This window comes from Citrus clementina, unplaced genomic scaffold (genome assembly GCF_000493195.1).
Source record: "Citrus clementina cultivar Clemenules unplaced genomic scaffold, Citrus_clementina_v1.0 scaffold_5, whole genome shotgun sequence".
NCBI lineage: Eukaryota > Viridiplantae > Streptophyta > Magnoliopsida > Sapindales > Rutaceae > Citrus > Citrus x clementina.
Genome location: NW_006262201.1, coordinates 2,383,436 through 2,401,427, shown reverse-complemented (window position 1 = coordinate 2,401,427; position 17,992 = coordinate 2,383,436). Strand labels below are relative to the sequence as shown.

The 17,992-nt window shown below is 36.2% G+C and overlaps 2 non-coding genes across 2 annotated transcripts; both read right to left on the bottom strand.

The window, feature by feature from the left end:
- Positions 1-6,658: 6,658 nt before the first annotated feature.
- On the bottom strand, positions 6,659-6,762 carry LOC112098672. Its single transcript, XR_002905782.1, has one exon. It is a non-coding gene; the product is annotated as a small nucleolar RNA R71 (small nucleolar RNA).
- A 7,834-nt stretch (positions 6,763-14,596) lies between these two features.
- LOC112098604 lies at positions 14,597-14,700 on the bottom strand. The gene has a single exon (XR_002905715.1). It is a non-coding gene; the product is annotated as a small nucleolar RNA R71 (small nucleolar RNA).
- Positions 14,701-17,992: the final 3,292 nt, after the last annotated feature.

The following is a 17,992-nucleotide window of genomic DNA, read 5'->3' as shown; positions in this document are numbered from 1 at the left end:
CCCATATCTGCTCCATTGTCATCCCTAACCAAACTATTTATTAAAACCATTTTAAAAAGACAATATTATGACACAAATATTCTTAACTTAAATTACTATTATTACCATTATAGGTAAATATTATAACTTTATTATCTTTAGTTTCTCTCCCTAAAGTTTTTATCTCTTCATTTGTCTTCCATAATGGTAGATGTAGTTTCATAGCTAGCCACGAAGAACGCCACTGACATGCTGTTCTGTCGCTCCCTGGATTCAGTTTCCTTTCTCCTTTGCCTCACTGACAATCTCAATGCCTCTACCCCTTTGTTCTCGCCCTTCATAATTATTTTGCGCTTGTACAGCTCTGCGATAGGAACATTGAAAAAGATGAGCAAAGGAACAGTGAAAAAGCCTCCGATAAGTTCCTCAAAAAATTAAAATAAAAAATAAAAAAAAGAGCTACTACAACAAGCCAAGAACAAAGAGAATTTAGTTATAAAACAGAAACAGAATACCAAGACGAAGGACAGAGATAATTGCAAAAAAATTATTAGATTTGTGTATATGTCAGATATTCTAGCTGTTTCTTTGTCAATCATGAACAATTCAAATGGTCGTTAATTAAGATTTCATCACTTCAATTTTAATGTTTTCTTAAAAAAAAAGAGAGAGAAAATTTATATTAAAAAATAATTTTTTAAAATCGGAATAAGAAATTTTCATTTCCATAATCTTCTTCTTGGCCGCTTAGGAGTTTGGTTAAGGCCCAACAATATTAAGTTTATTATTTTATATTTAAAAGGAAATAAATTCCTAAATTATACATAGCTAACTCAATGAAAATTATAGATTTTTTTATTTTATTGTTATTTTATAATTATCTTTTCCTAAAAAAAATTACCAAAATTCCTATCTAACGAATTAATAGTTTTAGTCTGTCTAAAACCCCGATAAAACGTTAGAATTAATAAGTTTTGATGAAACATTGTTTATTCCTTTCAAAAACTTGAAAAAAAAAGCCTACCTTTTCTACTTTTCTTTTATAATGAAAATCCACCAAGATGGTGGGGGTTAGGCCAGACCCATACTTGTAAATAAATCAATCAATCAATGAACATAAGAAGGAGGATATAAACCAAAGCCCCCCAAGAGAAGCAAATGATTTAGTGATCAATATAAAACTAATCCAAATCAAAGTGATTAATGCCGAATATATGGAACTTCAAGAGTATCTAAATGAAGAATGCCCGATAAACCAGCTAAAAGGTCTACAGGATTGAAAAATCGCTGACAAGTCTGATGAGCACAAGCCCAGTTGGCCATAAAGTCAGCAGCAAATGTAGCTTCTCAAAAAACATGTCTGATAATAATAGATGGGCTGGAAGCCAATCCCCAAACACAACCAAAGAGGTAAGCAAAATCCCACCGTACGAATCCACTTGAAATAGCCCACGAAACCACAGTGGCTGAATCAGATTCTACCTCAAGATCAGAAAAACCAAGCTGAGCAATAAGATCTAAACCCTACCTTTTTCTACTTATCCACTAACAATTTTATATCAGAAAATTTCTACACGAGTCATAGACGTTGGTGATTAGGGTGTAGATAAGAAAATACTTGAAAATAATTTTTGACTCGATATATAGTTTGTCGGCAACAATTAATTTACAAACAAACTAATAGCAATAATCAAGTCTTAGTTTCCTTCCAGAACATTATTTCATTTGGACAATGTGGCTAGAACTGCCAAAATGCTGATTAACTAACCTTTGATTATAATGAAATATTCTTTCATTTTTCCCTAGTTCTATTTCCTACATTAAAGCATACTTTATGACTTGATTATAATGGCAATAATCGAGTCTTAGTTTCCTTCCAAAAGATTATTTCGTTTAGATAATATGGCCAGAACTGCCAAAGTGCTGATTAATTAACCTTCGATTATTATGATTAATATTCTTCCATTTTTCCTTAGTTTTGTTTCTTAGATTAAAGCATCCATGACTTGATTATAATAGCTATTGATGCAAATTTTTGCTCAATGTACAATGATTGATTTGTGTTTTGAACTTTCTTCTAAATCAATTTTTGTGGCTTATTTTCTCCTTGAGGCAAGTGTCTCAAATCACGCCTCCTCTTATGGTTAATTTTTTTGCAAAATAAAACAATTGTCAAAGGAGACCATCTTGCTGGCGATAACCCTTCGATACTCAAATCATTTTTTACTCAATTTTTAAGGAGAAAAAATTTAAAGTGAAATGGATAGAGTTTTTGTACTCATTTTATTCCTCTTTTTTTCCTTATCTTCAAATGGGATCTAGCCTTTATGTAGGCATCTTAGAGTTAATTGGAGAGATTTTGTGGCACTTTTGTTATGATAAGTGTCAACCAAAGCTCATACATAGAGACAAATATTCATATGCACCAATACTTGTTCATGACAAGTATTCTTTGGACATTTGTCATGTTTTTTGGCCTGACTTTTAATAGGGCTTGAGTTTGAATTTGGCACTTATATTGGTTCTTTGCTTAGAGGATTGATTTTGCAATATTTTGCCCGTAAGTGTAGTTCATAAGATTTATATATTCCCCCGTAGGCGCATTACATAGAACGTTTTGGCCATGGGCGCATTCCATAGAATGTTTATTTACATGTAAGTGCATTCCTTAGTATGCATATATGACTATAGCGCATTTCGTAGAATGCATATTTGTCCATAGTAGAGCTGGCAAAATCTGGGTCCATGTCAAGTATAGCAATGCCCAGATCTGACCTGAATGTAATTTTTAGACGCTTAGACCAGGCTTAAAAAGGCCAACATTGGGCCAAATTTTTTATCGGGTTTTTTGTATTGGGTTATATTTTTTAATATTATATATGTATTTTTTTTCTAATTTTGTAATATTTAAATTTAATTCAATGAAATTGAGCATGAAGATATGAACTTTAAATGTTTAAAATTTTACATATATGTAATAAATAGGTCAAATAAATATAACTATTTAAAATAATATATATTTTATAATAATTTTTTATAAAATCTGAGTTCTGGGCCAGGTCGCAGGCTTATCAAGTGATGGTCAGGACTAGCCTGACTTCATCTCCGGGCTAGGTATTGCTAGGGTGATACCCGGCCCGCATAATCCAGGTTCGATCTAGGTTCAGATTAAGCGGGTATTTTTAACACCCTAGCTTCGTGCAATATATATTTGCCCGTAGGCTAATTCTGTAGAATACGTATTTGCCCAGAGGTGTATTCCGTAGAATGTATATTTACTGTAAGCACATTTCGTAAAATGTATGTTGCTTGTAGATGCATTCAGTAGAATGTGTACTTGCCCACAGACTTATTCTGCAGAATATATATTTACTCATAGGCGTATTTCGTAGAATGTGTATTTGTTCATAGGTGTATTCCATAGAATGTATATTTGATTGCATGTTCATTCTATAGCATGTGTATTGTATATTGCCCGTAGGTACATTTTATAGAATGTATACTTACTAGGCATATTTTATAGAATGTTTATTTGCCCATAGGCTCTTACTTAGAAATATTTTTTTAAATGTTTAGGTCATTCATTGTAAAGAATGGACTTAGGTCTTTCTTTGTTGAATCATGCCTTCAGTGCTTTGTCGAAAACTTACCGTTTAGGCTTTTTACTTGGAAACATTTTCTAAGTGCATATGTCATTCTTTGTAAAACGTGGACCTATGTCATTTTTTGTGAATAATGAAACTTGGTCATTCTTTGATGAATCACGTCTTGGCGCTTTGTCAAAGACTTTCCCCTTGGGTGTTTTACTTAGAAATTCTTTTAAGTGCCTAGGTTATTTTTTGTTTGGCATGGACCTAGGTTGTTCTTTATAATTAGTGAATCTAGGTCATGTTTTGTGAAGAATGGACTTAGGTCATTTTTTTGAAGAATCACGCATTTGACACTTTATTGAAGACTCGCCCTTTAGGCGTTTTACATAAAAATATTTTTTAAATGCCTAAGTCGTTCTTTGTAATGGACCTAAGTTGTTCTTTGTAAAACATGGGACTAGGCAATTCTTCGTAAAGAATGGATCTAGGTAATTCTTAAAAAAATCATGCTTTTTGATAAATTATTGAAGACTCGCTCTTTGAGCGTTTTACTTAGAAATATTTTCGAATTACCCAAATATTCTTTGTAAGGAATAGATATAAGTTGTTCTTTGTAAAATGTGGACGTAAGTCATTCTTTGTATAGAATAGAACTAGGTCATTCTTTGAAGAATCAAGCCTTTGGCGCTTTATCGAAGACTTATCTTTTACGCATTTTACTTAGAAATACTTTTAAGTGCCTAGGTAATTTTTTGTAAGGAATGAACCTATGTCATTCTTTGTAAAATGTGGACCTAAATCATTCTTTGTATGTATAGAATGTTGAGTGTTAGAAAATGCATATTTATAAAGGAGAAAACCGTCATTTTACATTTCAAGTCTTACTAACAACCCTTACTTTTATGTATTTAACTTTCTTGTGATTTAATTACATGTGTTTTATTTTAATTAAGTATTTTATGTATTTTAGGGGCATTATAGTCATTTCACAATAAAGGAGAAATCAGACGGCAAAACGGACATCACTTTTGAACTTAGGATGGTCAAAAACCTTAAGAGGAGCATAAAAGGAAAAATGGCACTATTCACATGTACGGTACTATTCACGTGTACGGTACTGTATACGTTACTGTTCACGACACTGTTCACATAGACGGATGATGACGTGGCATTGACCGATGATGTGGCATTGACTGATGAGGTGTCACGATCCTGTTGGACTAAAATTCTTATGTACTGTTGATGGTGACGTGGCAGCATATCAGTGGACGAAAAATCTCGCGTACGGTGCATGCATCACACAGGATTATTTTCAACCAAACCGCGTTACTGTTCATCCGGGTCAAACTGCGTTACTATTCAAAGTCGGGTCAAACCGTGTTACTGTTCATCCGCGTGGTCAAACCGTGGACTGTTGACTGATGACGTGGCGCAATCCTGAGCGTCCAAACTGTTTTTAATTCGATGGCCATGATTTACTCCATGTATCTATAAAAAAGGGGCCTCTCCCCCCTAATTTGATATCTCTGAATCCATTTTTGGGATCCATTTTCTGTAATTCCCTCTCCATCTTGTATTTTCTTCGTATTTTAATAAATTCCCATTTTGCCCCTAGTTCAATTATGAGTGGCTAATTTTCTTTCAAGCTTGGGTTGAAGGTGAAGTCTCAACATGTGTCATGGGCTTTATTTGGTAAATTTATTTTCTCTTCCCCTCTAGTTTTATTGGATGTTTTGACTTCTCGTCGACAAATAATACTAATCTTGTCTAGTACCGCCTTGGTTTCACCGGCCCTCTAGTACAAGGTTATTATTATTTGGCACGATAAGCCCTTAGCACCATATTGATTAGAGCGTGGTTCATGAGGTGTGGATTCCCCCCTTATGATTTAATTGGTATTAATACGGATTATTTAGCTCATGATGCATGTTGATACGGATCCAGATACCCAAGTATGTCAATTTAATAGATTTTCTCTACAATTTATTATCTCCATTGCAATTCCAATTTTAGAATTTATTCTCGCCATTTTAATTTAAGTTTTAGCATATTCCAAATCACTTCCACCATAAATCCAACCACTCATTTACAAAATTAATTATACACATAATTAAAATCCACCTCCTCGTGGGATCGACACTCGTCACCATTGATCTATACTACAATAGATTCGTGTGCTTGCGAGTACATTAAAATTTGCACAACAAGTTTTTGGCGCCATTGCCGGGGAGGTAAGTACTTTTAATTCATAGAATTAATTTTTGTGAATAATTTCTTTTATTTGTTTTCTTGTATTTTTTTATTTTTATAAAAAATAAAAAATAAAAAATAAAAAAAAGTGAATCTACATTTAAAGGTTAGTATTTTTTTTTCTTTTTCTCTTCTTTAAAATTCTGTAATTTCATTTTCAATTTATTTTTCTTTGTAATTTTGTTTGTTTGTTTATCTTATTAATTTATTTTTAGTTGATTTATTTCACGTATTTGTTTTTGTGTATTTTTATAGAAAGGTTGTAATAGCGCAATAAGGTTAGTATCATAATTTCGCCCTCTTCTTTATTTTTATTTGTTTTGTTCCCATCTTTATTTTTATTTTATTTGTTTTGCATGCATGGTCGTAGGTCATTATTTCCTAATCTTGAACCTATAGACCTTGAATTAGAAAAAACACTTCGCACACAAAAGCACATTAAAAATAAATTTGGAATGGATTTACAAGCACCACAGGAGAGGCCATTTAAGGATTATTTCAGTCCTTTAGCAAATTTGAACACATCATGTATAAGATACCTAAATGTAGCTGCTAGGAGCTTTGAATTAAAACCTAGTGTGCTAAATTGTCTCCCCACATTTTATGGCCTAGAAAATGAGGACCCATATAATCATTTGAATGATTTTCATGCCATTTGTCAAACTTTTAAATATGAAAATTTTTCAGACGATGATGTTAAACTCAGATTATTCCCATTTTCTTTAAAGGATAGAACTCGTTCATGGCTTAATACATTGCCTGCCAATAGCATTTCATCATGGGAACAAATGGTAACTAAATTTTTGAATAAATATTTCCCAGTGTATAAAACCAATGCTATTCGCAGGGAAATCTCGGAGTTTACCCAGAGAGAGGACGAGCAATTTTTCGAAACATGGGAGCGATTCAATGGGCTACTCTTGAAGTGTCCACATCATGGGTACGAGAAATGGCACCAATGTCAATACTTTTTGGAGGGATTACTGCCGAATGTGCAAGAATAGCTAATGGCAATAAGTGGAGGAGAGCTAATGTCAAAAAGTGCATAAGAGATTTGGGAATTCTTCCAGCGACAAGCGGATAATTCCCAACAACGGAGTCGATCACTCAGGAATACTAGAAGAATTAAAGGAGTAAATGAGGTTCACATTGGCGAATCAAGTTTAGAAATTAAAGAAGTCAAAGCAATAATTGAAGGTCTCTCTCGACAAATAGCATCGTTATCGACTGCTAAATTAACAGAGCCACATGACCATGACTCATACTCAGATCAAGCCAATGCCATAGGTGTAATGAGAAAACCATTGAATTATAACCCATACTCCAACACATATAACCCTGGATGGAGAGACCACCCCAATTTTTCATGGTCTCAAGGATTCCAACAAAACGGACCAGCAGCTCCAGCTCCACCAATTCCACAAAATCCTCAAGCCTCTCAGCCACCATTCAGACCATACAATCAGAATCAGAACCACTCTCAACCCAGACCATGGGAGGATGCATTCCAGAATTTTAGGAATGTTACTCACTCCACGATTGAGCAACAGAACCGCACCATTGATGGACTACGAAATGAGTTGAGAGCATGCTTCAATTCACAAGCCCAATCAGTTTCAAGCCTCGAGAAGATGGTGGGACAACTTGCTTCTTCAGTTCAGACCTTGGCAATGACTGTTGAGAAAGGCAAGTTTCCAAGTCAACCAGTGCTTAATCCTAAAGGAGTACATGAAGCAAGTACTAGTTCACCACAGCAGCATGGAGAGGTCAAAACAGTCATGACCTTGAGAAAAGGAATAGAAGTTGACAACAAAGTGGAGATGCTGGTGACAAAAGAAAATCAAATTGTACCTGTGAATGTTGAGGACTCACCACCGGAGGAAAAAGAAGAAACCAACCCACGAGAATATGTTCCTAAAGCTCCATTTCCTCAGAGGTTAGCAAAAAGAAAGAAGGGAAAATCCACAGGTGAGATTCTTGAAATCTTCAAACAGGTAAGTGTTAACATCCCTTTACTTGATGTTATTAAACAAGTTCCATCTTATGCCAAGTTTCTTAAAGACCTTTGTACTAAAAAGAGAAATATACATGTTCAAAAGAAGGCATTTTTAACAGAAAACGTTAGTTCTATACTCCAACATAAAATTCCTTTAAAATGCAAAAACCCAGGCTCCCCCACTATCTCATGTAGTATAGGGAACCACACAATTGAGAATGCTTTGTTGGATTTAGGAGCTAGTGTAAATCTTTTGCCTTACTCTGTATTCGTGAAACTTGGACTGGGAGAATTACACCCAACTCCAGTGGTGTTACAACTTGCAGATCGGTCCACGAAAATACCTCGTGGCATTGTGGAGGACATGCTTATCCAGGTAGACAAGTTTTATTTTCCTGTTGATTTCATTGTAATTGACACTCAACCAATACAGGACTCGAGGAAGCACATCCCCATTATTCTAGGCCGACCTTTCTTGGCAACTGCGGATGCTCACATTCAATGCAGGACCGGAAATATGCAGTTGTCCTTCGGCAACATGACTATGGAGCTGAACATCTTCAACATTGCCAAACAACCTCACAGTGCAGATGATGGAATTGTTGATGTGGATTTAATTGAAGCATTAGTTGATGATACTTTTGTTTCAAACCTTAGTGATGATCCTTTACAAACATGTTTAACTCACTTTAGTTTGGATTTTGATATTGACAGATCGGTCGATGAGGTCAACGCCCTGCTTGACTTAGCACCATCTATGGACACTAATAAATGGAAGTCAAGAGTTGAGCAACTAGCACCATCAGAGAAGCAACTCATTCCATCATCAGAATCACCACCGAAACTCGAGCTCAAACCATTGCCCAACACTTTGGAATATGCATTTTTGGGAGAAGAAAGTACTCTGCCGGTAATCATCTCATCATCCCTAAATGACGAACAAAAAGGTAAGTTGTTGGATGTTTTAAAAGAGCACAAAGGAGCATTAGGATGGACCATAGCAGATATAAAAGGTATAAATCCAGTAGACTGCATGCATTACATTCACCTCGATGAATATGCTAAATCTACTAGGGAAATGCAACGTCGGTTAAATCCTAATATGAAAGAAGTTGTTAGAACAGAAGTCCTTAAGCTATTAGATGCAGGTATCATTTACCCAATTTCTGATAGTTCATGGGTCAGTCCTGTACAAGTCGTCCCCAAAAAGTCAGGAGTCACAGTAGTTACCAATGCTGCTAATGAATTGATACCCACTAGAGTAACTACAGGATGGCGTGTATGCATTGATTATAGAAAATTGAATTTTGTCACACGTAAAGACCATTTTCCTTTACCATTTATTGATCAAATGCTTGATAGATTAGCAGGCCATGAATTTTATTGCTTTCTAGATGGCTACTCAGGATATAATCAGATTCCCATAGCACCAAAAGATCAAGAGAAAACTACTTTCACTTGCCCTTTTGGCACTTTTGCATATAGGAGGATGCCATTTGGATTATGTAATGCACCTGCTACATTTCAACGATGCATGTTGAGCATTTTTTCTGATATGGTTGAACAATTCCTGGAAGTCTTTATGGATGACTTTTCTGTCTTTGGTGATTCGTTTGATCAATGTTTACATCATCTAACACTAGTTTTGCAGAGATGTATCGAGAAGAACTTGGTCTTAAATTGGGAGAAATGCCATTTTATGGTAAAACAAGGTATTGTTCTCGGTCACATCATTTCGAGCAAAGGTATTGAGGTTGACAAAGCCAAGGTGTATCTCATTTCTAATCTTCCTCCACCTAAAACAGTCAGAGAAGTAAGATCTTTCCTTGGGCATGCTGGTTTCTATAGACGTTTTATTAAAGATTTTAGCAAAGTTTCTAGACCCTTATGCAATCTACTTGTTAAGGATGTACCTTTTGTCTTTGATGATTCATGTCTTGTTGCGTTTGAAAAATTAAAGCATTTGTTGACATCATCACCCATCATTCAGCCCCCAAATTGGAGCTTACCATTTGAGCTCATGTGTGATGCATCTGATTATGCAGTAGGAGCAGTATTAGGACAAAGAGTTGATCGAATTCCCCACGTTATTTACTATGCTAGTATGACATTGAATGATGCACAGTTGAACTATTCAACTACTGAAAAATAAATGCTAGCAGTAGTGTTTGCATTAGAAAAATTTCGATCATATCTCATTGGTTGTAAAATAATTATATTCACGGATCATGCTGCTCTTAAATATCTTCTCACAAAGAAAGATGCAAAAGCTAGACTAATTCGTTGGGTGTTACTTTTGTAGGAATTTGACTTGGAATTCAAAGATAAGAAAGGGACAGAAAATGTTGTGGCGGACCACCTCTCTCGTCTCCATTTTGACACAATTACAGAGCCATTACCATTAAATGAGTCATTTCCAGATGAACAATTAATGAGTGTGGAAGTATTACCTTGGTATGCTGATATAGTTAATTATCTTGTTACAGGTAAACTTCCTGAGCATTGGACCAAGCAAGACAAGACAAAATTCTTTGCAGAGATAAAGAATTTCTTTTGGGATGACCCGTATTTGTTCAAGTATTGTGCAGACCAAATTGTTAGACGATGTGCCCCAGAAAGTGAAATTCAGAATATCCTTTCATTCTGCCATGAACAAGCTTGTGGAGGCCATTTCAGTGCTAAGAAAACAGCGACTAAAGTTTTACAATGTGGTTTCTATTGGCCATCTATATTTCGAGACGCTTACACTTTCTGTTCTTCATGTGATAGGTGTCAACGAATGGGAAGCATTACACGAAGGAACATGATGCCACTAAATCCAATTTTAGTGGTTGAGATTTTTGACGTATGGGATATTGACTTCATGGGACCCTTTCCCCCTTCTTTTGGCCATCAATACATATTGGTTGCTGTTGACTACGTATCCAAATGGGTAGAAGCAATTCCATGCAGAACTAATGATCACAAGGTGGTGATAGGATTTTTGAAAAGCAACATTGTCTCGCGCTTTGGATTCCCTCGAGCAATAATCAGTGATGGTGGTGCCCACTTTTGTAACAAAGCATTCAAAGCTCTTTTGACAAAGTATTCAATCACACACAAAGTGGCGACTCCGTATCATCCGCAAACCAGTGGCCAAGTTGAGATCTCCAATCGAGAAATAAAGCACATATTAGAAAAGATGGTGAGGCCAGATAGAAAAGATTGGTCATTAAGACTTGATGATGCCTTGTGGGCATATAGAACGGCTTTCAAGACCCCGATTGGGATGTCACCCTACAGGCTAGTGTATGGAAAAGCTTGCCACCTACCTGTGGAACTCGAGCATCGTGCATATTGGGCCATCAAGAAATTCAATTTTGACATGCAGCACGCCAGCTCAGAAAGAAGATTACAGCTGGCAGAACTTGAAGAAATTCGCAATGACGCGTACGAAAATGCCAAGATTTACAAGCAACGAATGAAAGTCTTCCATGACAAGCAAATTATGAGAAAATCTTTCACTCCAGGTCAGAAAGTGCTTTTATTCAATTCTCGCTTGCACCTATTCCCAGGTAAGTTACGCTCTCGTTGGTCTGGTCCCTTTATTGTTCATACTGTTTTTCCACATGGGGCAATTGAAATTAAGGACCCAAAGAACGGTGTCACGTTTAAAGTTAATGGTCAAAGATTAAAGCCATATCTAGAGTACCAACCACATGACGAAGACACCGAAATAAATTTGAGTGACCCACCAAATTTGAATTGATTTTTTTTTCTTTTCGTTGATTTGATTTTTCTTTCTTTCTTTTTATTATTATTCTTTTGCTAATTGAAATTGTTTTTGCATAAGTGTGTTTATTTTACCATTAAGTTTTCTCTTATAATTTTTAATCATGAATCTCATACTTAGACCGTTCCTCCTGAACATTCTTAAACCACTTCAACGAGTCAAAACTCATCTCAAAAGGCAGATTCAATTTTGTAAAACACAACGCATTTGGGCTCTACAACCACCAGAGTTAGTAGCCTATGTTGAGGGTTTAGAACGCCAACTCAGAGACATTGAGAGAAGTGTTTACGACATCCAGTTGGAGCTTGAGGTAAATTCAATAAGAGGACGATTTTAATTTTCTTTGTGTGTTTTAATTTGTTTTTCTGTTTGTGTGCTTTAGTTTGTTACCCCGGTGAAGTGGCGGATAACGGTACTCCGTGACAATCAAGTCGGTTACTTCAGTTTCCCATAATAACTGATATTCTGAGGCGAAGGTATGGACATAAACGAGATTCTAGCGAAGCTTCACAAGCGATTCCCTTCACTTCCTCAGAATGCCCTCCTTACGATCTATAAAGCTCGGTCCGAACACATGCGATTACTCATGAGGAATAACATACCTGCTGACATCCGTTGGTTAATCGAGGCTAAAGTACGATCGGCAGGTGAGTTACCTCCAAAATTTATTGCATACATGCCTGGTTGTGGTAAAGGAAATTATGCAAGAAAACGACGAGCTCGAAGAATTTATGTTGCTTGTCATAAGTGTGCCAGAATGAGTTGCAATAAAAACCCATGTTCTTTAGGAATGATGTCTGATAACAGGGAAGATAAGATTCAATTCATTAGGGATGGCTTGAATAAGGAGTCATTGGATGATATCCTTTTGTCTCTTGAAACGCATCCCAGTGGATATGTGCAAGGAGCGATTCTCCAGTTATGGCCATTATTCCAGAAAGAGCATGCACGATATAGTCTCGGGAATCTGACAATAAACGACCCTGTTTGCCAGTTTATAAGAAAACTGGATAGGAAGCCTATCCTCGACCCATAGAGGGCGTTCAAGCCGTTTCTGGACGTAAAACCAGAGGAAGATGTGAGCCACAGTCGCAACTACCTGTAAATATCCTTTCACTTTACTGTTATTTTATTTCACTATTGTTTTATTGTGTGTATTATTGTCCCTAATAATTTTATTACTGTTTGCTTTTTTCTTATTACTGTTTGCTTTTTCCTTTTTACTGTTTTCTTTTTAACTTGCGAGCCACGTGCTTTACGCGTTATTCAAAGTTGGGTCAAACCGTGTTACTGTTCATCCGCGTGGTCAAACCGTGTTACTGTTCATCCGCGTGGTCAAACCGTGGATTGTTGACTGATGACGTGGCGCAATCCTGAGCGTCCAAACTGTTTTTAATCCGATGGCCATGATTTACTCCATGTATCTATGAAAAGGGGGCCTCTCCCCCCTAATTTGATATCTCTGAATCCATTTTTGGGATCCATTTTCTGTAATTCCTTCTCTATCTTGTATTTTCTTCATATTTTAATAAATTTCCATTTTGCCCCTAGTTCAATTATGAGTAGCTAATTTTCTTTCAAGCTTGGGTATCTGGATCCGTATCAACATGTGTCATGGGCTTAATTTGGTAAATTTATTTTCTCTTCCCCTCTAGTTTTTGTGGATGTTTTGACTTCTCGTCGACAAATAATAATATTCTTGTCTAGTACCGCCTTGGTTTCACCGGCCCTCTAGTACAAGGTTATTATTATTTGGCACGATAAGCCCTTAGCACCATATTGATTAGAGCGTGGTTCATGAGGTGTGGATTCCACCCTTATGATTTAATTGGCATTAATACGGATTATTTAGCCCATGATGCATGTTGATACGGATCCAGATACCCAAGTACGTTATTTTAATAGAATTCTCTTCAATTTATTCTCGCCATTTCAATTCCAATTTTAGAATTTATTCTCGCCATTTTAATTTAAGTTTTAGCATATCCCAAATCATTTCCACCACAAATCCAATCACCCACTTACAAAATTAATTCTTCACAATTAAAATCCACCTCCTCGTGGGATCAACACTCGTCACCATTAGTCTATACTACAATAGATTTGTGCGCTTGTGAATACATTAAAATTTGCACAACAAGTTTTTGGCGCCGTTGCCGGGGAGGTAAGTACTTTTAATTCATAGAATTAATTTTTGTAAATAATTTCTTTTATTTTTTTTCTTGTATTTTTTTTATTTTTATTAAAAAAAAAAGAAAAAAAAGTGAATCTACATTTAAAGGTTAGTATTTTTTTTTCTTTTTCTCTTCTTTAAAATTCTGTAATTTCATTTTCAATTTATTTTTCTTTGTAATTTTTTTTTGTTTATCTTATTAATTTATTTTTAGTTGATTTATTTCACGTATTTATTTTTGTGTATTTTTATAGAAAGGTTGTAATAGCGCAATAAGGTTAGTATCGTAATTTCTCCCTCTTCTTTATTTTTATTTGTTTTGTTCCCATCTTTATTTTTATTTTATTTGTTTTGCATGCATGGTCGTATGTCATTATTACCTAATCTTGAACCTATAGACCTTGAATTAGAAAAAAACACTTCGCACACAAAAGCACATTAAAAATAAATTTGAAATGGATTTGCAACCACAGGAGAGGCCATTTAAGGACTACTTCAGTCCTTTAGCTAATTTGAGCACATCATGCATAAGATACCCAAATGTAGCTACTAGGAGCTTTGAACTAAAACCTAGTGTGCTAAATTGTCTCCCCACATTCTATGGCCTAGAAAATGAGGACCCATATAATCATCTGAATGATTTTCATGCTATTTGTCAAACTTTTAAATATGAAAATTTTTCAGACGATGATGTTAAACTTAGACTATTCCCATTTTCTTTAAAAGATAGAGCTCGTTCATGGTTAAATACTTTACCTGCTAATAGCATTTCATCATGGGAACAAATGGTAACTAAATTTTTGAATAAATATTTCCCAGTGCCTAAAACCAATGCTATTCGCAGGGAAATCTCGGAGTTTACCCAGAGAGAGGACGAACAATTTTTCGAAACATGGGAGCGATTCAATGGGTTACTCTTGAAGTGTCCACATCATGGGTACGAAAAATGGCACCAATGCCAATACTTTTTGGAGGGATTACTACCGAATGTGCAAGAATGGCTAATGGCAACAAGTGGAGGAGAGCTAATGTCAAAAAGTGCATAAGAGATTTGGGAATTCTTCCAGCGACAAGCGGATAATTCCCAACAACGGAGTCGATCACTCAGGAATACTAGAAGAATTAAGGGAGTAAATGAGGTTCACATTAGCGAGTCAAGTTCAGAAATTAAAGAAGTCAAAGCGATAATTGAAGGTCTCTCTCGACAAATAGCATCGTTATCGACTGCTAAATCAACAGAGCCACATGACCATGACTCATACTCAGATCAAGCCAATGCCATAGGTATAATGAGAAAACCATCAAATTACAACCCATACTCCAACACATATAATCCTAGATGGAGAGACCACCCCAATTTTTCATGGTCTCAAGGATTCCAACAGAATGGACCAGCAGCTCCAGCTCCACCAATGCAACAAATTCCTCAAGTTCCTCAAGCCTCTCAGCCACCATTTAGACCATACAATCAGAACCAGAACCACTCTCAACCTAGACCATGGGAGGATGCATTCTAGAATTTCAGGAATGTTACTCACTCCACGATTGAGCAACAGAACCGCACCATTGATGGACTACGAAATGAGTTGAGAGCAGGCTTCAACTTACAAGCCCAATCAGTTTCAAGCCTCGAGAAGATGGTGGGACAACTTGCTTCTTCAGTTCAGACCTTGGCAATGACTGTTGAGAAAGGCAAGTTTCCAAGTCAACCAGTGCCTAATCCTAAAGGAGTACATGAAGCAAGTACCAGTTCACCACAGCAACATGGAGAGGTCAAAGCAGTAATGACCTTGCGAAAAGGAAAGGAAGTCGACAACAAAGTGGAGATACCGGTGACAAAAGAAAATCAAATTGTACCTGTGAATGTTGAGGACTCACCACCGGAGGAAAAAGAAGAAACCAACCCACGAGAATATGTTCCTAAAGCTCCATTTCCTCAGAGGTTAGCAAAAGGCAAAAAGGGAAAATCCACAGGTGAGATTCTCGAAATCTTCAAACAGGTAAGTGTTAACATCCCTTTGCTTGATGCTATTAAACAAGTTCCATCTTATGCCAAGTTTCTTAAAGACCTTTGTACTAAAAAGAGAAATATGCATGTTCAAAAGAAGACATTTTTAACAGAAAACGTTAGTTATATACTCCAACATAAAATTCCTTTAAAATGCAAAGACCCAGGCTCCCCCACTATCTCGTGTAGTATAGGGAACCACACAATTGAGAATGCTTTGTTGGATTTAGGAGCTAGTGTAAATTTGTTGCCTTATTCTGTATTTGTGAAACTTGGACTTGGAGAATTACACCCAACTCCAGTGGTGTTACAGCTTGCAGATCGGTCCACAAAAATACCTCGTGGTATTGTGGAGGACGTGCTTATTCAGGTAGACAAGTTTTATTTTCCTGTTGATTTCATTGTAATTGACACTCAACCTATACAAGATTCAAGGAAGCACATTCCCATTATCCTAGGCCGACCTTTCTTGGCAACTGCGGATGCTCACATTCAATGCAGGACTGGAAATATGCAGTTGTCTTTCGGCAACATGACTATGGAGCTGAACATCTTCAACATTGCCAAACAACCTCACAATGCAGATGATGAAATTATTGATGTGGATTTAATTGAAGCATTAGTTGATAATACTTTTCTTTCAAACCTTAGTGATGATCCTTTACAAACACGTTTAACTCACTTTGGTTTGAATTTTGATATTGACAGATCGGTCGATGAGGTCAACGCTTTACTTGACTCAGCACCATCCATGGACACTAATAAATGGAAGTCAAGAGTTGAGCAACTAGCACCATCAGAGAAGCAACTCATTCCATCATCAGAATCACCACCGAAACTCGAGCTCAAACCATTGCCCAACACTTTGGAATATGCGTTTTTGGGAGAAGAAAGTACTCTGCCGGTAATCATCTCATCATCCCTAAATGACGAACAAAAAGGTAAGTTGTTGGATGTTTTAAAAGAGCACAAAGGAGCATTAGGATGGACCATAGCAGATATAAAAGGTATAAATCCAGTAGACTGCATGCATTACATTCACCTCGATGAAAATGCTAAATCTACTAGGGAAATGCAACGTCGGTTAAATCCTAATATGAAAGAAGTTGTTAGAATTGAAGTCCTTAAGCTATTAGATGCAGGTATCATTTACCCAATTTCTGATAGTTCATGGGTCAGTCCTGTACAAGTCGTCCCCAAAAAGTCAGGAGTCACAGTAGTTACCAATGCTGATAATGAATTGATACCAACTAGGGTAACTACAGGATGGCGTGTATGCATTGATTATAGAAAATTGAATTCTGTCACACGTAAAGACCATTTTCCTTTATCATTTATTGATCAAATGCTTGATAGATTAGCAGGCCATGAATTTTATTGCTTTCTAGATGGCTACTCAGGATATAATCAGATTCCCATAGCACCAAAAGATCAAGAGAAAACTACTTTCACTTGCCTTTTTGGCACATTTGCATATAGGAGAATGCCATTTGGATTATGTAATGCACCTGCTACATTTCAACGATGCATGTTGAGCATTTTTTCTGATATGGTTGAACGATTCCTTGAAGTCTTTATGGATATTTTTTCTGTCTTTGGTGACTCGTTTGATCAATGTTTGCATCATCTAACACTAGTTCTTCAGAGATGTGTCGAGAAGAACTTGGTCTTAAATTGGGAGAAATGCCATTTTATCGTAAAACAAGGTATTGTTCTCGGTCACATCATTTCGAGCAAAGGTATTGAGGTTGACAAAGCCAAGGTGGATCTCATTTCTAATCTTCCTCCACCCAAAACAGTCAGAGAAGTAAGATCTTTCCTTGGGCATGCTGGGTTCTATAGACGTTTCATTAAAGATTTTAGCAAAGTTTTTAGACCCTTATGTAATTTACTTGCTAAAGATGTTCCTTTTGTCTTTGATGATTAATGTCTTGTTGCGTTTGAAAAATTAAAGCATTTGTTGACATCATCACCCATCATTCAGCCCCCGAACTAGAGCTTACCATTTGAACTCATGTGTGATGCATCTGATTATGCAGTAGGAGCAGTATTAGGACAAAGAGTTGATCGAATTCCCCACGGTATTTACTATGCTAGTATGACATTGAATGATGCACAATTGAACTATTCAACTACTGAAAAAGAAATGCTAGCAGTAGTGTTTGCATTAGAGAAATTTTGATCTTATCTCATTGGTTGTAAAATAATCGTGTTCACAGATCAT